This window comes from Eucalyptus grandis, chromosome 1 (genome assembly GCF_016545825.1).
Source record: "Eucalyptus grandis isolate ANBG69807.140 chromosome 1, ASM1654582v1, whole genome shotgun sequence".
Lineage (NCBI taxonomy): Eukaryota > Viridiplantae > Streptophyta > Magnoliopsida > Myrtales > Myrtaceae > Eucalyptus > Eucalyptus grandis.
The window spans coordinates 7,364,891-7,389,063 of record NC_052612.1 but is presented as its reverse complement, the minus strand read 5'-3'; the positions used below and the strand labels follow the sequence as shown (position 1 = coordinate 7,389,063).

The 24,173-nt window shown below is 38.0% G+C and overlaps 1 protein-coding gene and 1 long non-coding RNA gene across 2 annotated transcripts in view; both read left to right on the top strand.

Annotated features, from left to right (window-relative positions):
* LOC104440104 (major allergen Pru av 1) overlaps positions 1–24,173 on the top strand; it is a 65,642-nt gene that overhangs the window by 5,645 nt on the left and 35,824 nt on the right. The window lies entirely within an intron of this gene.
* LOC120292885 lies at positions 14,679–20,435 on the top strand. Its single transcript, XR_005550513.1, has 3 exons — positions 14,679–15,210; positions 19,944–19,973; positions 20,398–20,435. It is a non-coding gene; the product is annotated as an uncharacterized LOC120292885 (long non-coding RNA).

Genomic DNA, 24,173 nt, shown 5'->3' with positions numbered 1-24,173 from the left:
TCAAGACTAAATTAGGGACTTGCAGAACATTTATCCGAGAGGAGTCTCGGCTATTCTAGAAATTTGATCAATACTTGTACTATCTAGTTGGTTGGGAGACAAAATGATTTGAATACAAGGTCTGCCTTAAGTAATGCATTAGTCTACGAAATCTCCAGTAAGTTAATAAAGAAAATAGTGACTGTTCATGTTACCTACATGCCGAATCTTATGCCCCTTTGCCTTGCGTCGTCGAGCAATGTCAACAGCGAACAAGCATTTGTTGTTGAAAACGCTGAGTTGAATTCCGTTAGTCTGCACAAGATGAATCAAAGCAGCGGGCTGCGAATGCATCGCAGCCAAGTGCAAAGCTGTATTTCCATCATTATCTTGTGCATTTAACAGTATCTTTAGATCTGGATCGCTGAGTATGTATCTCACTACAGAGACTCTCCCATATTTTGCGGCGATATGAAGAACGGTTTGCCCTTGCCCATTTAGCGAAAGTGATACTATCCTCAGCTTCTTGATATGTTCAACATGACCCATCTTGCTCGCAATATGAACAGGGATATCTCCATTCATGTCCCTTGCTCGGGTCAAATATATAGTTTCTAGTCGTAAGAATTCGAATACCCAGGCCTGATTCAGGTGAGCTGCTAAATGGAATACATTGCCCCCGCTGGAGTCGGTCATTGCAAATAGGTTCATGTTTTTCGTGAGTATCAGGTCGAATAAATCTGGGATCAGGAGCTCCAAATTAGGATGGTTGGAGCTTGGTTGGTCTCGATATAGTTAAACCCATTTTGGAGTAAGGACATCTTTGACGTGCCTTAATCACTACTAGTATTGATAGTCGACAATAACAGATTAGATTGCAATACCAAAACTAGTTAATGACATTGACAGGAACTTAAGATTTCACTATGAAAATCTTACTAAATGACATAGCAATTTATATGGCATTTCCACGACATGAAGTATCTATAGAGTCGGCAGACTAATGCAAGCTAGGTCAAGATCAAGAAAAGGAAAATGATCTTTTCATATTATGTCCGTCGAATTCTAGCAAGTATCAAGCGGACTTATTGTCGAGAACATTGCAATAGCCTACACAACGCCGTACTGAAATCCCCCTTAAAATTGTTCCACCCTCTCTAGATTGAACGTCATCTTCTTCGTAAAGGTATACGGCACTTATTCAGCTCAATTAAGAGATTATGTATTTACCAAAACTTGTGAGTAAAATCTAAGTAAAATTTGTGACCAGAATCTATTTCTAAGATAGTAGAGCTTATAAATCACAAATTACAAAAAGGAAAAGGCTCCACCAAAACAAAAAAAAATTGGCCCCAACTACGAAAATTTGGAGGTGCTAGTAAAGAGGTTCAATAATGTGAGAGAGGTGCTTCAATTGTTTTGAGAATATTCCAACGGTGTTTGAGGATTGTGGGTGGCCATTGGACTTCAAAGACAGGCGAGAGTGATTTAGAGATAACCTCATCCTTGGGGATTGTGCTACTCAATCCCATTATATCTTAATGAATGGACCAAATATATTTTGTGAAATTTTAGTGATTCTGGGAAAGATATTTTTACTCAATAAATCACATTATATGTTCTATCTTGTATATGCATTGCATGGAGTCATATATATCGTAGCTATAACGACCACATATTTAAGCTGTGATGACACAACACAAAACAAAACGAGTCTTAATTCACCGCCATAAAAATTACATCCATAATACTAAAAGTTCAGTGAACTTTGCAAATTAATCTAGACTGTTGAACATCTACATAAATATATAATGATTTTTCTTTAAGAATTGTCTCTAAATTATAGGGCTCTAATTTGTAAGGGATTGATTATTTTCCTCACAAAAAGTGTTTTTCTTCCACTTTCCGTTTATTTTGCTTCAAATTAGGATTTATGTTTGCCTCTTATACCATGAATTTTGTTCAACAAAAGAGGCATTAGTTTTATTGAAATTAGTTCTAATGAGTTTCAAAAACTGCAAATGAGCAATTATTGAAAATTCTTACATTTCTATAATACTTCCTATAAAATATACTCTAATAATATTGTTAAGTACATATACAAATTTCATGAGTCATATAACAACGATAATTAGGAATTTTCTAATTGTCGTTTAGTCATATCCAATTTAGCACTAAATTGACAAAATTGAATGATTTAGGATTGAATTGGCAAAAGTGCGATAGGTTTAGGACTTTTGGATAATTTTCCCAAGTGAAAGAATATTACTAGATTTAAAGAAATAACCTTACCTTATTTAATTGATATGAACCTTAAAAAAAGTGCCTATCATGATAACCTAATTAAAGTGCCTATCTACAAAAGCCCATGGCAACGCTCGATTCATTCCACAATGTCATCTACTTTTACATTCAGTGAAAAAAACTGAACTATTATTACGAGATTTCAATCGGTAGTACTTCATAAAAGGATTTTTATATATTGGACAATAAGAATAAGAAATATATAGTAAATCCAATTTCAATGGGATCTTTGTATAGTTTCTAAAGTGCTTGTTAGAATTATGAGTGACAAACTATGAAACAGCCCTTCTACATGAAACGTGGTTAAATATGGTAGAATTAGGTTTAATTGTATTATCACAAATAAGTTAAGCCATTTATAAATGGATTATGAACGTTATGTATGCAGGTCGACTTCTATAACTATTCAACGAGTGCAACGTAAGTTTAGACACATACATTTATTGGGTATGCTAATTTATTATTTGCATCACACAATACATTGTTACGCATTTTCACTTTATGTCCATTTGAAATTGTTTTGCATGTTCAGTTTAAATAGAGAGCCTCAAACATGTTACGTCGTGCAATGTAAATAATAACATGTGCTCGGATTAATAAATTGGGACAGGATAAAAATAAAGTTATTGCATCTAGGATTGGAATTATAGTTGATAGGGAAAATTGTCAAAATAGTCTTGAATCTATTGTATGATGATTAATTCAGTCTTAAATATTTCAATTATGCCAATTTAGTCATAACAATTTTAATAACTTGCCAATTTAGTTATAAATCTTTTAACAATTTGTCATTTTAGTCATTCTGGCCAATTTTGTTGGAAATCATTGGCATGGCGGTCTAGTAGTACTGACTGTCCTACACGGCACAGTCAACGCTAATGCGGATAATTTTTGCAATTTTTTTAGTTTTCTAATTTTTTTCCTTTTTCCTTTCCTTTCCCTTGTCTTTGTCTTTTCCTTTCTTTTTCTAATTTCATTTTTCCTTTTTCCCTTCTCTAACCATCAACGCTTGACGCCTAGTGGAGGTCGAGCAAGGGCAAGGGTTGCTTTACGCAAGGATCGGAGGGCGGCTCTCCCCTGAGGTTGGTAGAGGGAAAAAATGATAAAAAAAAAAGAAAAGGAAAAAAATTTAAAAATATATTGTAAAAAAAAGCCACATAAGCGATCAACATCATGTAGGATGGCGAGCTTTGACTAGACCGCCATGTCGGCGATTTCCAGTAGAAATTGATTAGAAGGACTAAGTTGGCAAATCTTTAAAAAGTTTAGGACTAAAATAGAGATTAAATTGACACAATTGACACGTTTATAATTGAATCAACAATCGTACAATAAGTTTAAAACTTTTTGGACAATTCTCCCTACTTGATATGACTACAACACCTGAATGCCATCTACCAATCTGATGATCAATGAACATTAGCTGCGCTTTTCAAGTAGTAAACTTGGGATACATGGCGCTAGCAGCCAAAAAATTCCACATAATTGATTATCGCGTGCTTGATGAATTTTATCTCAATATTTTTAATGGTCAAGGTAATTTAGGCTAGACTACGGTATCGGCTTTTTCTACAAAGATTATGATAATTGTATTCATTTAAAAAAAATCAAAAATTTCTTTCTTTATTTAGATCCACTTTTTTAATTTCTTAAAAACCTATTGATTGTTGGTCACAAACAAATTAACGGTTTATGATGTTCCATCAATTTGCTAAGAGTGACGGAACCGTCACCTCCTCTTTTTCCAATGAAAAAATCACGCCTAGGTTTGCTACCAGTTTATAATTTATGCCCTAAACTCTCATTTGTTCATTTTGGTTCATGGCTCTCCGTTGCTTCAAAAATGGCGTCATTGTTAGATTCCAGATTTTCATGGTCATCAATCTTAAATATTTGCACTTTATAGCTTCTCTAATCAAAGATCGACAGCACATGAGTTTCTAGTGAAATGGTTTTATTTGTAATATTTAAGCCAATCTATTATGCTCTAATGTGAATAATTTGTTTATTATGCGGCTAAACCGATGGGTATCCAACTACTTTAACAAGCAGGGTAGGGAATTTTAAGTAAAAACCGGTAAGGGGTTTTGGTAAGAGCAAAAAGTTATTGCACAGATTTGGGACGAGTCAGTCCAGAAATAGATAAATATATTTCCACATAAGCAGATTTAGGTACGTACCGCGTCGTCCAAGTACAATGGCACCATGAATGGGCGGCAAGCCTTCTATCCTTGATGGTTCCAACGAGAGTGAAAATAAAGCCTCATGTATTGCGGAGTCGTCAGTCTCGAGGGCTAGGTACAGGGGAGATTTCTCACCCGCGTTCTTCCAGTACACGGGTTCTAAATCTTCGCTCAACAAATAGCGCACCAAGTCGGCTTGTTCATGCCACACGGCCAAGTGCAAAGCGGTGTCTCCACGTTTGTTCTTCATCCGCAAGAGGTTCTTGTCCTCGACGTTGGGGAGGCCTCTTGCCCGGTGAATCAACATCTTTGCAGCTCCAGTAGATCCCGCCGACAGAGCGACCCGGTGGAGTGGGGTATTTCCCCAATCATTTTGGGCGGTTATGAGGTGGTCACCAACATACTCAAGCAGAAGCCTTAGGAGGTCGTCCTTCCGGGTTGCTGCTGCCACGTGGAGCAGTGAGTCGTTCCAATCCAATCGGGAATTTAAAACGGCAGACCAATCAATGTCTCGCAACAATGGATCATTTACTTTGATCATGGAAAGGAACTCGTCAACCTTGCCGCCTTTGATGACACGCACCAGTTTTCGAGCATATTCGTAAGCTTTTGCCGGATCTTGTGCCCCCGCGGAAGCCGCCAATGCATTATTCATTATCTCCCGTCGACCTCTCCAGATTTCTTCTTCAGAATCCCTTTCATCCTTTTTTTTTTTTTTTGAACAGAATCCCTTTCATCCTTTGACACTTCCATTAAAGGTCCTCTTTCATCCTTCTTTACCTCCTCCGCGATCGAGTTGTTCATTCCACCATCCTCCACTTCTATAGACGGCTCTCCTTCCATTGAGCCCAAGCTGTGCAAGTAATCTAGCTGTTGAAAAGGAGCATGGGTAGTGAAAGAGACGTTATATCAATTAAGTATTGAATAATGCATCCATCTAATTATCTAAACTTCTATAATAGCTAATAGTGCTCCTTCATAATTTCATATGGCATCAAAACTAGAAAATTTCGAGTTTTTGTAAAAGACAAATACAGGCTACATCTTGATGGGATAATTTAAAGCTGAAACACTCACTAACACAACACAAAAAAGAGAAGGAGACAGATATCCTTTTTGTTTATTTCACCTTTTTTTTCACCTTATCAAAAACAATTACAAGACTCAACTTTTATACGCTTCACACATAACTCTTAAACTAAATGACTTATAAACTACTGGAGTTTGTCCCAGTAGCCATCCTTTCAACATGGAAGAGGGATGTGGGGGGTTCGAATCTCCACCTTCTTAAGAGAGTTGGGGTAGGGACAATTAAGTTTCAGGAGTGAGTTTCAACTCCTATGCCCTATAAGAAGGCAGGACAAAAGTTTGAGAGCGAGTGATAGAGTAGGAATAGAGTAGGACCGACAAAAAAAAAAAAAAACTAAATGACTTATAAATATAGCTAATGTTCAGAGGTGATAAAATCCTAAGAACTTACAAAACATCAATTACACTTAAAAACATGAACAGTCATGAAATAAAAATATGAACAGACTTCTCAAAAACAACACTACAATAAATAATCTAATTAACTCTAGCATCGGACAATCATCTGTATCAATTCACCAAACAAAATCATCGGTATCAAATTCTGGAATATCGGCATTGACAACCATTAATATCAGTAACTTCTCCACTGACATCAGCAACTCGTAGTCGATTGAGGACATTTGTTAATTTGGTTTAATTTCTAACACATCTCATATGCAAGTCCCGGCCTCCTAACACCCACTTTTATCTCCTAAAAAGTACAAATTGAAGCCCCGTAGATAAACTTAAGTGAATAACTAAATCTGGTCTCTAAAAGAACGCTGCATTGGCTTATCAATCGTCGCACATTTTGCCTTCACGGGCTGTGTTGGTTTTCACCACCCAATCTGGCCTCGACGACTCTGTAATCTTGCCAACTAGTAGATCAACTGCTGTCCTTGAATCGGTCTCTAGGATGATTCTTCAGATTTTGATAACTCGCCAATCAAATTTGTGATGGAAGAAAACCACGATCCTTTTTCCAGTGGCGGTGCTCAAGATTTTTCTCCGTGGCGGCGACAAGAGAAGGAAAATTATTTTTTAACACCGAGAATTTCATTTACGGTCCTAAAGTTTGATATTTGCTGCGTTATGCTATTGATCTCTTGAAATTAGATTTTGCACTGCCAATCTAATGTTATGTAGTTGGTCCACTACTACTATCTGTGTCAATTATTGACTGAAACATTTTACGTGTAATCGATTTAATTTACAACATCGTTAAGGTCACATGATTGACAAGCAAAAAATGTCATGTAAGAATATTGTTGGAGCTTAGATCATGTGCAATAATAGTAACTTAGATTCAAATAAATGTAAGAAAACTAAATCTGAACATGATAAAACTGAATCACGACATAATTATGTAATCAACATTGATAATCCAAAAGCCATCCCAAAATGTTGTCAAATTTTGCAATGAAAATGCTTGTTAGCAACCGTAGTCAATGATGTAAAAGTTCAGGGATAGAATTCTAAATTTATTTTATCTCTATTTGCACATGAAATGCTCTAGCTGGATGAACTCTTTTTAGCCATAACTTTCATTGATGGATCACACAAATATTAACGTCACTCGTATTTGATTTTGATTAAATTTGCATATTGATAATTTCCATAATCTTTGACCTGTTAATTGAAAGTATGATTGGAGGAAAATATTACCAATAGACAAAACTGACCCATTGAAACTTAAATATAAAACAAGTGCACCATGTAGTAGCCCACAAAATGCGCCTAATACCTATACATATTTCCATTAGCATACAGGGCTTTGACAACGAGGTCTATATGTCAAACCCATGGTATTTCGATATATAATCAGGCATCAACCCTAAGTCTCTTTTACATTTCCACTCAATTGTTGTTGCAGTTTCAGTAATTCAGACTCCTATTAGTCAGATTTCTGTGTTTCCAGTATTCAACGGATAAAATTTCTTATTTAAGTCAATGGCCCTTATTGAGATATAAGGACGTGTCATCCTTAATGTAAGGATTTGAAAATAAATGTAATTGCAATATTGTTAAGCAATCGGTAAGTCTTTCAACAATGAGTTGTTCTAATTAACGGGGGTGGCTTCCATTTCGAGGAGCTCTGAACTAGGTCAAACTTCAAGAAGAGAGACTCTTTCATATGATTCTTTTATTTATTTATTTAATTATGGCAGCCACAGCACAACATGAATCAATGAAAAGGATTTGTTAGCATCGATTTGCAATTCGCTCAAATTCTGAATAAACCTCTTGATAACAATACGTTCTAGCTTGATGGATGAAATCGGTGTTTGTGATCCTTTTGGTTAATGTTCACTTTCCTTTATATTAATTTTTCGGAATATGCTTTGTAGAACAATTCTGTATATAAATAAATGAATGCTTTTGCTTATATGGTTTTCATCCCTGGGCATCTGATGTTATTGCATTTTTAAGAAACAAGAAGCGGGAGAAGCACATACTCAGGGGGAGTATCACACTATGTGTACATATTAAGGGGAGTTTATTATGTTTTGCAGACATATTTGTATGGTCTATTAAAATGTCGCATGTAGAAGCATGCATGAATCATCTCTGGTTTTACAGTCAAATAGTTCTGCAGAATTTGCATACTTATGTGCATAACTCACTCTTATTGAAGGAATGGTATAGGTTTGTCATTGTCGAAAATGGAGAAACTGCTTGGAAATTATACTAAAAGGATTATGATAATATCAAAATTTAACCCATGGATTTAAAGAATTCATTTAAGTGTGCAAATGTTTATGTTTAAACCATACAGAAACTTGGTTCGGATTTTACAAGTACATAAGTAAGATTTTACTATGTCAGGAAATCTACTGGAGGAAAGGTGTAGAACCAAACTAGGTTATGCAAAGCAGTCAGATTTTTTTAGCGGGCGCTCTCCATGGATAGATTTAATGACTATTGGAGTTCCTAAATCAACGCCCCAAGTCATAGCAATAAAATGTGACATCCCAAGATTAGTTATGCAAAGAAAAAGGACTAATTCGCTCAGAAGGTTGGTGAAACAATATGATTAAAACCTGCATTAATAGAAGATCAGATTGATGGCCTACATTGTAACAAGGTTTTATACCTGTGTTTTTAAGGAATTTTGCTGAGATTTTTCCTTTTTAATTGAAGATTAGATAGATATAACTACTACAAGAGAATTTAAGTATTATTGGGAGACTGTTGAGTTCGTGTCTTTCATAAATTTGTAATACCCATTTTAGTGATTATTAGCAAGAGGGACAAACCCATTCGTAAACATATGAAAAAGGGTGGTTTTACATACTTAGAGTGAACACTATTTGTCTAGGCAAGAGATAAAATGTATAATGGACTCTTTGTAAACAGTCGGAGGTGTGGTTTATAATTTAGAAAAGGACCTTTGTATCGTGTGAACAAGGTGTGAGAACGGCTATTGGAGGGTCCAAAAGTTACTCAGTGTACAGCGGGATTGCTGTAGAAGGAAGTCAAGTTCTTTGTGGCAGCAAGTTCTACTCTTGTAACAAGTAATTGTCTAATCAATCCTAGACTTATTGCACGGATATTAATTCGGTCATCAACTAGACTTTTTGTGTGAAATTTCAATTTAGTCTTTTCGTCAATTTTAGCTGAAAATCGTGGGCATAGCGGTTTGCTACATAGGATGGCCAACGATAATGTCACGTCAGAAATTTCCGGCGAAAAATGACTGAAATGAATATATTGAAATTTCACACAAATGTTTAAAACTAAATTTGCAAAATTGAAAAGTTTAAGACTGATCGAGTAATTTTCAAAACAAGATGTATTTGTACTCTTGGCATAGCTAGTAGAGTTCAGTCTATTTGGGCTATTAGAGCTAGAAAGAGGAGTATGTATACCCGAATCGAACTTTCATAATTCTCATTTTGCAATTTTTCTTTCTCTAAACTTTTTAGTTTGTCCTGTTTAAATTGCTAGTATACTTGTAGTAGAAGCACAATTTTTATAGGGGTAGGTTTTACAAAATTGATTTTCAATATCTTGAAAAATCAATTCACCCCCCTGTTACGGGGGAAACAAATTTCCTTAGAATTGGACCAACGTAGAACACATGATCTTGGTAAAAAAAGTAATAATAATTATGATCACGACAATTCGACACCCAAAAAATCATAATTATGCCATTTACAAGAAGACCTCTTGTTTAGTGAAGAGGCCATCCAGACGCAAATTGTTAAAAAGGCAATTAACTCTCATACGTCACAGGGACGACTTTACTACTCCATTTTAAAACAAACGGATATTTTTCATGCGGATAAATTCCTGAAGGAATTGGTAAGTGTTAAAAAATTATTGATTAAAAAAAGTGTTACCTGATTTCCATATGACTTATTTATAACTTAATAGCACTTTTGTGAAAAACCAACTTTTTCTTGATAGTCTGCAAATTCTCACTTTAATTGACTTAGAATTTTCGCTGTGAACATGTAGGGTTTTCTCTTTTGGGTGGGGCTGCAAATTCAAATTATGCTCACAACAAACTAAAGATGACCAGATTTCTCAGGGCAATCTAGAAGCTGGGGTGAGGCAGAATTAGCAGTAACGAAATGCAGATCAAAGTTAGCTAATCCAAAGAATTAAACATTCTTATATCAAGCTAAATGCAATTACAAAAAGCCATGTGATGTTTGAATGTGCATGCATAGCTCAGAAAGCAACAAAACTATGATGTTCGAGTATCCTTAAAAGAGTCAGATCCCATAAGACAGGAAAACCGTCGCCAAAACCCAGATCTAACAGAACATGGTAGCACATGAAGCATATCATAGGACAGAAGCCATGAGTCAAGAAATCAAAGCAACAAAACCTGAAGAGTAAAGAAAGGCTGCACAGTGGTCCGTCGATCGGGCGCGATGGTGCGTCAGTCGGGGGCGTCGGACGAGGGGTCGGAGGGAGAGAGAGTCGGGCGCAAAAGAGAGAGGGAGCCGGGAGAACAGGGGAGAACGCGGTTCCCTCTCCCTCAAGAGGAAGAGCCAAACATATTTCAAAATTGGCCTGACAACGCGGACTTCTCTTCACTTCAAAGGAAATTGGCCTGACAACGTGGGCCACGTTGGACATGTGGCGTAATTTGAGTGCCTTCTTATTTGCCTGGAGTAGCAGACGTAGCCAATATTCTCTCGCATAATTCCCGGTGAAACTCAACTACATTTTTTGACCTTTGGTACAGCTGACGAAAAAAAGAGCTGCAGCAGAGAGAGAGAGAGAGAGGTGCATAATTGCTGGTGAAACTCAATTATATTTTTTGGCCTTTTGTACAGTTGGCGAAGAAAGAGTAGCTCAGAGAGAGCAGAGAACTGCAGCAGGCAGAGAGCGAGAGAAGGAGAGAGGGAGAACAGGGTTAACAAAAATGTAGCTTGGATGCGCCTTTTTAGCGAAAATTTATCACTGAAAAGTATTTTCAAAAAAAATTAATTCCAGAGAAATTAAATAATTTTCTGGTGTTCTTTCGTGCCAAAACATGCTGGAGAAAAATTAATTTTATGGTGTTTGATAGCAAGTGAATCCACTAATATGCGTTAATAAAGTCTAATTTAGGCTAATTTAATCTATAAGAATTAGCAAAAAATTAGGATAAATGATTTCTTACCGTAAACAGAAGTTTTTTTTTCCAAATATAAATTTATTATTTTCAATCCACAGAAAAAAAACTTTTGGTAAATTGAATAATTTTCTATCATCTAAATATTGAAATATAATGGGCATTTGGTTTTTAAAAACTTGTGATTGTTTGTTTCTTGAAAAACAAAAGGCGAAAAAGTTTGCTTGATAGCTAATTGTACGATGTCAGAAAGATTCTGCCACGTAATAAGTTAATATCCTCCATCACAAACATTAATCTTCCCAAATTGTTAACTTAGATGCTGTCTTTTTTGTCGACCCTTGTCATATATCAATCAACTAAGGAGGATGTCATGTCCTGATTTTTTTAAGGGCAACGTCAACAAATAATATTGGATCAAAGAGGTGAATTAACGAAAATATGATAGTATAATTACACTTTATTTGTACATAATGTATGTAGCCGATACAAAGACGTTATCATATAAGATCAGCCTCATGGGACACCGATTCCATAGTATTTGCTTTTGATTCATGCGATAAGTGTTGATTTCTCTTTTTGGGGATCAAATCGAATGTTAATGACTTCATGTCAGCGAGGAAGATGGGATTAATGGGTGACGGAAAGTGGAGATTGAAGAACAGGAGAGAGAGATTTGAGAGGCCGAGACACAGACCAGGGTCCGCGTGCACGTGAGAGCAGACCTGGCACGTGCGTGAGTGGCCAAAACCTTTTGTAGCTTCTATTATTAGCCACAAAATTGCTTATCCTAAAGTTTGAGCTTTCTCTATCTCCCAATTAACTCTCGACCAAGCTTTTTCACCACTTCAATCCAAAAATCATCGTGATGAATTCCGCTTTTGGCCTGGGTGCTTTATTTGACGACAATTTTGCGATTGTCTTGTTAACATATGCTCTAAAAGAATTTCAGTTGGGATTAATTCATTCATCAAATGCAACTTCAACAAGGTGGTTAACTTTACAGAGATCCTTGTTTTACTCGTTCCGACTTGTAATACTCCTGATGACCCTTCCAAAACCTGACTTTATTGAACCTTTGCTAAGTAAACTTTAGGGTGTCAAGTATCAAGGACTATCAGACATTTGGCCTTCAAAGGGATTTTTATAAAGGAAGAGTGAACGACCAAAAATGTGTTTGTCTGAAGTTGACGTTGTATGTTGGTTTGATCTATTAGACCCAAAACCACACGTGCACACGTGAAATATCTTAATAACATTAGATTTGAATTCACCGATTGCATGATAATTTATATTTATCAAAAGAGCGAATGGAATTGTACGGTCTTGTACATCATAACATATTAGACAAATTCCCCGTTGCTTATGGGGCACGTGGGTGGTGTATCTCTCTCTTGGACTGATTAAATTAAGTAAATCATGTGTTAGAGGAAGAGTCTTTCATCCAAGGGAAACCATTAAAACAATGTTTGAACAATTTGGTAGATCTATACCCTACAAAATGATTTTCAATGTTGTAAGCATGCACTTTCATCTAATGATCATCCCGATGTATTGTGTAGTTCTTTATAGACTCTACCAGGCCAAAAAAAAAAATTTATCCTCTCAATTTTATATAATTATCATCGTCATCATAGAGTAAATCGTCACTTTGAATTATGATTTATATATAATCTCTCTCCCATTGATCATTTAAATGCCTACCCATGTAGAAATGTAGGAAGATCCTAGCTAGGATTAATTTATATAGTTACTCCTTTATGCTTTCATAGTCGGCAATCCACAAGTAATTTGATATTGATCCAAATGTTAGCGTGCTTTCAGTTTATGTGGGATCTAAAAACAAATCACACATACTTCTTGGTTGTGGCTACGACATTGATGAACTCTTTTAGATCGTGCACTTTCGATGCACATGTATAGATTTTACCAAATAAGATTACAAGTAAATTAAAAAATATATAAAGTTGATGTCCAAAGCTAAAGGAGCAAGGCAAAAAGAGCTATTTTAGACTATCACTAGGTTGATTATTTAATCCAAGCCCTATTCATTAGTAAAAGGAGATGCTATAAGTTGATGTCCATGTTGATAAATAATCTCAACACTCGGTTTTGAATTTGTTTTACTAAAATATGGCTTTTCACCTTTATTTATTATGTGTCATACCGTAGCATCAACTGTCATGTTATTTTTGTGTGACTATCAATAATAATATATCATAGGCGTTTGAAACTCATACTCCCATTTAAGGTAGAGATCTTATCTATTTAAAATGATATATTCCAATTAATTTGGAAAAGGAACACGTCACCGACAACAACAACGATATTATTAAAAAAAAAAAAGAATATAGGATCCTTCCTTGAAAGAACTTATCCTAATAAGAGGTAATTGGTGATGTGAGAAATTTGTCCCATCAAAAGAGCCACACTGAATTACACGTGTCACTACGTATAACATATAGACAAATTTTGATTCATCAAAGGATGACTTTAACGAGGATGCGTGGTGGAGAAATAAGGTTCACAATAATTCAATTAAAACTAGAGCAAGTGATGTTCGTTGAATTTTTTACTTTCGTAAACAATTTCAGTCACATGGTGGGATAAAGGTGCAACCACACTTGTCTCTTCTTTAATTCTTTTCTTTTGGGCAAATACCTTAAAAAACCCCAAACTGGTACACTTGTGACAAATTTACCCTGAACTATTTTTTTGATCACCAAAAACCCCAAACTGGTATACATTTGACAAATTTACCCCAAACTGGTACACTTGTGACAAATTTACCCTATGTTAGTTTTTGTTAAATTTTATTCTCAAATTATTAAGTTAATGGCACGTGACAGTTAATCGGTATACCAATTTAGGATTTTACGCTCCGTTTGTCACAGTTTATAATTTTTTTGATTTTTTTGTGGTATTAATCCAATTTAGCAGAGGTATATTTGTCACAAATTTACCAGTTTAGAGTTTTTGCAGTCAAATAAATTAGTTTGGGGTAAATTTGTCATAAGTGTACCCGTTTAGGGTTTTTTATAGTTAGTCGGGGTAAATTTGTCACGGGTTTACCAGTTTGGGGTTTTTCATGGTCAAAAAATAGTTTGGGGTAAATTTGTCACAAGTGTACCAGTTTGGGGTTTTCTAGGTATTAACCCTTTCTTTTTTATTTTTACTCTTGCGTTTGACATTTATATTTATTGATACTTAAATTTTGACTAAACATCTAAAATTAAAATAATATAAAAAATTTGAAATCAATTTGACCCTAACAAAAACGATTTTCACATCATATAAGCATTAATATTATTTGCATTTTAAGTTTTATTTTAGTTTTATTCTCTCTTATTTAACCCTATTTAATATTATTTATATAAAAAAAGGGCCCACGGGAGCTGGGCCTTCGCCTTAGCCCCCTTTTCTCCTTTCTTCCCCGAGTGGGCCCAGGGCCTACTCTGCTTGTGCTTCTCACCCCGGCCCGGCCCCTCCTTCCTCCCTCCCGCTTCTTCCTCACGCCAGCGGGGGCGGCCGCAGCAGAAGGAGCAGAGCAGGCGGCGCTGGAGGCGACGGGTGATGTGATGCTGGTTCAGCCAAGGGGGGCCGGTCGGCGCGAAGGACCGGCGGCCGAAGCGCCTCCGCCGACCGGCTTTCTCAGAAGGCCAGAGGTCGGGGAGGAGGGAGAAATCGGAGGGGGTCAAGTACGAGGCGAGAGGGATTCGGATCCGAGGAGAGAGGGCCGCGAAAGAGAGACCCGTGAGTTGAGAGAGAGAGAACGCGACTGAGAGAGCCGCTGTTGGCCTCCACTTCCGAACCAAAACTGATGATCCGCCGCCGCTCCTTGTCCACTTCGAGGCCATGGTAGGTCCCCGTTCGGGCCGTCTTCGCTTTTCCCGATTCGGGGTCGGCTTCCCGAGGATCCCGGCTAGGAGACGAGCGAGGCGGACGGACGTAGCCCGATCTATCGAGCTCGTCCGCCGTCCGACGCCGCGAGCTGGGTAGGGACTCTCTGCCGACCGCCCTTTTTTGTGCCCATGCCCTGTTTCGGGCTCGCCGGACTGGGCTGCTGCTTTCCGGTTCATGCGAGTTTCCGGCCTTATTTGTGTGCGTACTAATGTCTTGAGGCCTAGTGTATCGATTTCTTTGAATCCCGGCTCGAGCCCGGGCGCGGTCGTCCCCGTTCCTCACTCCCAATTTGTGTATACCACATGCTCGACAAAATGCCTAAAGTTAGATGCCCACTTGTGTTCTTCATGGTTGCGGTTTGCTGCTTTCCATTCACGCCTACACTAAGCACACATGAGACGTCCCCATGTTGGGGTCAAGTTTTGCTGGTCCGTTGTTTGTTGATTTTGGGTCCGTGTCGGGCAAGTCTAGAGCTCCCTTTTAGCCGATGCCTTCCACGTGTTCGACGAAATGTTCAAGTAAGATTCGTGCTGTTGATTCTTAGTTCTCCGTCCGTCGTGGGTGCTCGTCGCTTGTCAAACGAATCTTGGTAAATCCTCGTTGCTATGCTTCACTTTGCACGTTCTTGTTTCGACGTTCTTTCTGTGCGAGTCGTGTTTCTGGGCAACCGGTACTTGGCCGGCGAGGAGGGAAGAGGAAAGACGGTGGTGGTTATTGCCATGAATGACAGCCGCGTAATGGCGGGGCATGGTTTAAATGGTGCCTGAATTTTTTTGGCTAAACCTGGTTGCTCGAACCAGCAACGTCTTCGGTCCTTGGGGAAGAGAGAAGCGGGTGGGGATGCTTCTGTGAAGCCACGAGGTTGTGAGTAGGCACGTTTGAAGAGAAAGCAAAAGGAAAAATTAGGTCATTGGGTGGGCTTGAATTGCTAAATTGGTAATTTTGGGCTTTGTTTTCACTAAAAGAATATTGAATTCGGGGCTTAATTTGGTTTGTTCGGATGAGTAGGCTTTGGGCTGGGTTTCTCTTTTCCCCCTTTCTCGGTTGGGCCTTTATTAGGGAGAATGAAGCCCGGACTGGGCCGGCACGTCAGGCCCTTGCCCAGACCATACTAGACCAGCCCGTGGACTATATATATTCAAGGGCTATATATTAGGAGTAAGCATGATTCTAGGTAGGTTCCAAATTCCAAGGTATGGTTTCCAAATGCAGGATAAGTTTCAAATTCCAAAAAATGAGAAATCTCTTGCAATAGGAAGGTTCTAGATTCTTAGTTTGAGGAACTTGGAACATAGAACATAGAATCTAGAATGAGTTTGAATAGTTTTCTTGATTTATGTCTTTGTGCGATTCTTCGATATTCCATACTGTTCGATACTATTCGATGATGAGTGTATAATCTAGAAGTACTAGTTTGAATTTTCATTTTATAACTAATATTTTTACTTTATTAATGTTTATATTTTTGCGTATATCTAAGTATAAATTATGATTAGTGAATCGTAATTATTTAAATAATAATATAAATGAGACTTAGGTAGATCTTGGAACCTATGATAGGATAGGTTTGAAGTTCTAGGGTATGCAAAGTAGGATTTAGGTTTCAAAAAATGAAGAACTTGTTCTAATAGGTAAGTTTTAAGTTTTAGGTGAAACCTATACGGAATTTGGAACCGCTCACCTTTATTTTTATTTAGTTGAATTCCTTACTAAGAATTCTTTTTCTTTTGTTGATAATTTTATTCATTTTGTATTCTCTTTGATGAATGATAAGCTTGTTTATTATTATTGCGTTCATATTAAAAATGAAAAAAAAAAAAGAACATGTTGGACTCTGAAACCAACGTGGAACTTGTGACGGGGTAGATTTCAAAATTCTAAGTTCCAACAAATAGGTTTTAGGTTCTAAAAAATGAAGAATTTGTACCCGATGATAGATTCTAGGTTCTAGGCGAAATTTGTAAGGAACTTAGAATTGCTTACTCCTACATATATCTTAATTTTGACGTGGACTATATATATTCGAGGGCATAGAGGCCCTTGCCTAGACCATGACCATCGACAGTTGGCGCCGGCCAAAGGGTAAGGGGAAAAAAAAAAAAAGAAAAGAGGAAAAATAATTCTGAAAAAAATATTAAAAATCATAAAATATGTCTATGTTAATGTTGGTCGTACTATGTAGGACCATCGATGTCCACGTCAGTAGTTTTTAGCCTAAATTGGTCAAATGGACTCAATTGATACTAATATAAAAAGATTTATGACTAAATTGGTTCAATTGAAGTATTTAAGACTGAATTGATATTAAAGCAATAAGTCTATAGTTTTTTTTGGGTACTTTTCCCCATTTAAAATGACTCAGCAAGGTGAAGAAAAATTGTTCAGACTTCATCATCATAGCTCGAAGGTTGACCAGAAGCTTCTTCGTCAAATGATATGCTTGTACTTGACACACAATCGTTACTTTATTCATATTTCTAAGTCTGAAATTTGAACAAAGACTTAGGTGTGGGAAATCAATCACGATGCGCATTTAACGGGGCCGCACTATGGTCTATAATTTAGATAAGAATTATACATAGGAAACATTAAAAAAAATGTTTATTTAGCACGTGACCGGAGTGCCAATGTCCCCTGATCCACCACACCTCCACCATATAATTTGCAGAAAAGGATTTGTAATAATATTATCTAGAAGGACTGGACATATGCAAGAAAGAGGAAAAATCAAAATTTTTAGACGTCCATCTTGACTTTCAGAACGGCCTTTGTTGACTAAATGTATAAAACCTTGAAACCTACTCATTTATATACGTATATATTTATATTTTTATTCATAGGACTCCGGCTTCAGCAAACTAATAAAGTGTACTTACAAAACTACCCCTCCTTTCTCTTTCTGCTCTATTATGTTGGTACAACATTGAGAATACTCGACACTTTTCTTATTGATGGAAGCTCTATGCAAACATGTAGTACCCAAATCACCCAAAAATAAAAATAAAAAATCACCCAATTTGAAAAATTGTGACTTGGTTTTTCAAGTTTTCTACTATATGCATCAAACTCTTCTCGTGGCCTCTGCCGACTTTTAAGATTGCTACTTCTGCGAACAAATCAAAATGACTTAGGACAGAATCTCGATGGATCGTGATCAATATTTTCTACGATAATAAGACCGTAAGAAATCAGTAAATCTCAGCCATCTTGGATGGAATCAAGTCCATACATAAAAGGGAAATGCAATAACGTTTGGTATCATTCTAGGATATGGTGCCTACCTTCTTTGACTAATACTCTATTATCATATAGACATTTTTATTTTAGGAACAAGGGCCATGTCATGATCTGAACAAACCAAGGAGTAATTAAGGTTTTTTTTTTTTTTTTTTTGTTCTTTAAGTCTTGATTGTTTTGCAAAAAATGAATGATTTGGAAAACATTTTCCTAAAACGCTTGTATAGCTTGCAAAAATAAATGAATAAGAAATATTTTCATCATTTACGAAAATATTTAGACATAAGTTATTGTTGATACTAAAAATATTTCTCATTAATTGATTGTTTCAAATGATATTAATGATTATTTACATATTCCAAATCATTTATTTCTATTGAACAAAGCACCTTAATAACAAGAAAATATTCACTGATCAAAACCCTTCACACTTAGTCTCTCTCTCTATATATGTCAGCTCCGCTTCAGCCTCTTCTCTTCACTCCCAAGTCCTAGAGACCAACTTCATCACCGCTACTCAGTCTTTCATGATCATCACTCCCTTCTCAGTTTCAGCAGCTCAATTCGGATCCAATCATGGGTATCATCACTTACGATTCCGAGATCACGTCCAGATCCCTCCGGCCAAGATGTTCAAGGCCATTGTCCTCGACGCCAATAACCTCATCCCCAGGGTCCTCCCGCAAGCCATCAAGAGCTTCGAAGTCCTCGAGGGTGAAGAAGGTCCCGAGACCACCAAGTTGATCACTTTTGACGAAGGTTAGTCCGTCTGTATTAGGAACTTAGGATTGCTCTAGATCAAGGCGGTTTCAACCTTACGGAACATTATAATGAACATTGAAAAAGATAGAAATATAACTTGTTTAAGCTCCATAGACTTATCGTGCAACGAGCTGACAGGTGCGGTTTCTAGTGGTTGCCTCTTCCAACAAGCACCGTGAAGTGCTTTTATTGCAAATCCGGGCTCGTGTGAAAATCCGACAGGATTATCTCCTTGTAGGATGAGTAGTAAATCAACTGACCAGAGCGAAAAAGTTCTTATTGATGCGAGCTATTTCCGGTGACTTTAATTGCTGTGATTCTGGTGCTTCAATTGCGAAACAAGGAAGTCAATGAAGTATGAGAAATCTGAGTCGATCGTATGGGAAAGGGAAGGAAGGTTCACATTCAATGACATCGCCAAGGCTATCAACGACTTCAGCGAAAAGTACTGCATCGGAAAGGGCAGGTTTGGGAACGTTTACAAGGCTGAACTGGCCAACGGCCAAGTCATCGCTGCTGTCAAAAAGCTCAAAACATTAGAATCCGGCGATGTCCTTGCAGTCGACCACCGAGTTTCAAGAACGAGATCCGCATGTCCACGAAGGTCTGGCACCACAATGTGATTAAGCTCCGCGGGTTCTGTTTCAAGAGGGGTTGCATTTACTTGGCCTATGAATCTGTGGAGAGAGACAGTTTGGCAAGGGTCTTGTATGGATGAAAAGGAGGAACGGAACTGGACTGGGGTACAAGAGTGAAGATTGTCCAAGGCGTGGCTTACGCAATTGCCTACTTGCATTGCAATTGCTCCCTGCCTATCGTCCATCGGGACATAATGCTGAACAACATCTTGCTCGAGTGGGACTTCGAGCACTCGCTTTCGGACTTCAGGACAACGAGACTCTTGAATTTGGACTCGTCGGATTGGACCATAGTGGCTGGATCTTATGGCTACATGGCTCCTGGTAAGTTAGATGATCGAATCTAAACAAACATTTTGTAGGTACAAATGGTCTTGGATTGATTAAATAGCTCTAATTAACATCTCGAATTTGCATTTGAATAAGTCCAACAGGACATTTAGGACTCTGCAAGTAAAGGTTTTGAAAAGTGGTATGTGTCAGAGTGTCACACAAATTTGGAGTTTGGGTACAACTTGACATTATGACCTTGACTTTGATTCATTTTTTTTTCTTGAAAAACAATGTTGGCAGTAACCATATGGTTGATAGACAAATTGAATTTGGATTCGTCCAATAATTCTAACAAGACTTTTGGAATATAGATTTTGAAAAGTGGCTTCTTTTAGAAGTATCGCAGAAATTTGGAACTTGTGGGCAACTTGGCATTGTGATCAAAACATTGACTCATTCTTCTTTCATAAAACAGAGTCAGCAGTAAAAGTAATGAAGCTAGATTATGACGGGGAAGCATCCAGGAAATCTTCCCTCTTCCCTATGAATGACACAAACGTCGACATTATTGGAAGACTCAAATGTGCTAATGAAGGATGTGCTCGACCCATGTCTTCCTTTTTCGACCGTCCAACTGGTCGAGGAAGTGGTATTCATGGTGATGGTGGCACCAGTGTGCACGCGGATGAGTCTCAATTCACAACCCACCACGCGTTTATCGTGCAAGAATTATCTACATGCACTCAAGCTTAATTCTCCGAGCCGCTGGGCTCTGTTAGAATATTTAAATGATAATTTAATGAATTCCCACCCTCAAGGGTATATGCATTCAAAGATCTCTTGCATGCTAATAAGTATAATTTGGGCTTGAGATCCATGCCTTTTGTCCTCTTTCTTTATTATATGATTTAGACCACTGTGATGTTGATCTAGATTACTAAACGAGGCAATTAAGAATCATTTAGAGGGCATTTTAACATAATTTCACACATCTCTTGCCGAGGGACTTGGAACTGTTAGGCGAAGATGCACTCAATTCCACCTGCAAGAATGTTCAAGGCCTTTGTTCTTGATGACAATCTCATCCCCAAGCTCCTTCCACAAGCCACTGAGGATTTTGTCACCCTTGCAGGTGATGGCGGTCCCGGCACCATCACGTTGTTTTCGGCAAAGACGAGTGCTTGCGCTGTCTTCCAATTTCCGTCATTTTGATCGTGTCGCATTAACATGTGATGTCAAGAAGATGTTTGCTGACATTATTTGATAAGGCTAACGTGGGAGCTGACTGCAGTTTTTTGTGTCTCGCAGCTAGACAGTTCAACTCGGTGAAACATCAGTCGACAAACTGGACAAGGAAAGCTCACGCACACATATGCCATCGTTGAGGGCGATGCGCTAGAGAAGATCTCAAATGAGATCAAGGCCGAGGCGGGGCCAGACGGGGAGGGTGCATGGGCAAGAGCACGAGCAAGTACTTCGCCATGGACGGGAAGAGAACAAGGCCAGCAAAGAGAAGGCCATGGGAATGTTGAAGGCCATTGAAGCCCATCTCTTGCAAATACCCTGATGCTTACAATTGAGTTCTTGTTGCACGTGGCTCAATCTATCTCCCACCATGGTTTATGTCTTCATTCTCGTGTCTCTTTCAAGAACAATAACAATCGAGACTGAACCCTAAACACATTAATTTAGTGATAAGCTTATAAATTGGCACAATTACAATATATTTAGAACTTTTTGGTAACTTCCCTATTACAATAAGATAAGTCCGAACCCTAAACACATTAACTATACATATATATATATATAGATTTCTTGACATATAATAGGAATGTACTTTTCATTAATGATCATACGCATTACTATTTATGAAAGTTTATACCACATTGATAGTTTTAAATGTTAGCCCAAATTTGATATATCGAGCTGAAGTTCGAGATTTATTCATTTGCTACTTATGAATTCTCTTCTTGCATGAAATTTGCCGAAAATTAGAGAATCTCATGATACCAACAAAATATCAAGTGTATTCAACTTTTTTTCAACTTGATACACTACATATGTAGCAGCTGGTGAGTGCTGTTTGTTCGTCTTTGCTCAGAATAAGAGAATGAAAGGTGCGGTAGGAATCTGGTGCAGTGTTTTTGTGGAATTTTGTAAATTTTGCTATATATGTAGTGTATCAAGTTGAAAAAAGTTGAATACATGATATTTTGTTGGTATCATGAGATTCTCTAATTTTCGGCAAATTTCATGCAAGAAGAGAATTCCTAAGTAGCAAATGAATAAATCCCAAACTTCAGCTCGATATATCAAATTTGGGCTAACATTTAAAACTATCGATGTGGTATAAACTTTCATAAATAGTAATGCGTATGATCATTAATGAAAAGTACATTCCTATTATTTGTCTAGAAATCTATAAAAAAATATAGTTAATGTGTTTAGGGTTTGGACTTATCTTTTTTTTTTTCTTTTTTTTGGTGGCTCAAGGAACCCGCGCATCATACCAACACTATCTTATTGTAATAGGAAAATTACCAAAAAGTTCTAAATCTATTGTAATTGTGCAAATTTAGTCATAAGCTTATTTTTACTAAAATATTATTAAAAAAAGGTCGTTGACGTGGCCACCGGGACCTTTTTTAATAATATTTTATTTTTATAAATTATTTATCTTTTTTCCTTTTTTTTCTTCTCCTTCCTCCCTCCTCCTCCTTTGGCTTCGGCGATCGGCTAGAGGGGAGGGCTAGCCCATCGCAGACTAAGGTGGCCGGGAGAGCTCGCCCAACCATTGGTGTCACGCCCGATCCTCCGAGCGAGCAAACATCCCACTCGGTCGATACAAATGCGACTTCCCGGACACGTCGCCGACCCATTCATTTTTATTGCACATGCGGAAGCGAAACAAATCCCCTGACAACATTTAACTTGAGATAGAAAAGCAGGCAATCAATCACAACCAAACAAGCTTTCTATAAACACATAGGTTTATATACAACACTGGATGTCTACAAAATAGACAGGCTCAACAAAGAGGGAACTGTCCTATGACCAACTTGTCAGACACGTTCGCCGATTCTTCAGCCTCCATCTTCCGAACTCCAGGACTTCCGGTCCTCCACGACCATCATCTAAGGACCTGAAATATTATCCCACAACCGGGATGAGACTACGTCTCAGCAAGTCCTACCCTCTAAAACTCAATTAGGAAGAAAATACGCCTCGGGCGCTCTAGCCACACAAATAGGATAGAGGACTTACCTCGCCTCGGTTCCTTCCCCGCACGCGCCTTAATCAATAAATATTGACAACCACATCATCCAAACAATTCAATTACTCATATCGATTCAGCGATCAATCGACTCAGTCGATTACATGTCATCAAAACCACCCTCTGATCATCTCAAGCGTTCCAATTCCAATTTCACTCCCGGCTCAACGAGCCGAACTTAATCAATCCTCCGATATAAACCACGGTCCAAAGGACACGACCTATCTTTAAGTGGCAAATTACGGCCCAATGGGCGCGACCTTTAATAGGTGGCAGGTTACGGCCTTATCAGGCGCGACCCTTATCGGGTGGCAATTTACGGTCCAACGGGCGCGACCTTTATCAGATGGCAATTTACGGCCCAACGGGCGCGACCTCTATCAGGTGGCAGTTTACGGCCCCAGTGGGCACGACCGATTCCCAATTCGGTGGTATATCACGATCCAACAGGGCACAGCCGAGCTTCGATGATTTTCTAGATCCATCACAACCTTTCACGATTAAAAATCTAATCGAATACCAACACTAAACAGATTTGGGATGAATCCCCACATAAACATCCATTCAATCAATCGATACAAACTGGTCATACAAACCAATTACTGTCACGCCCCGATCCTCCGAGTGCGCGAACATCCCACTCTGGTCGATAGAAATGCGACTTCCCAGGACACGTCGCCGACCCATTCATTTTTATTACGCATGCGGAAGCGAAACAAATCCCCTGACAACATTAAACTTGGGATAGAAAAGCAGGCAATCAATCACAACCAAACAAGCTTTCTTATAAACACATAGGTTTATATACACACTAGATTGTCTACAAAATAGACAGGCTCAACAACTAGGAACTGTCCTATGACCAACTTGTCGACACGTTCACCGATTCTTCAGCCTCCACCTTCCGAACTCGGGACTTCCGGTCCTCCACGACCGTCATCTAGGGACCTGAAATATTATCCCACAACCGGGATGAG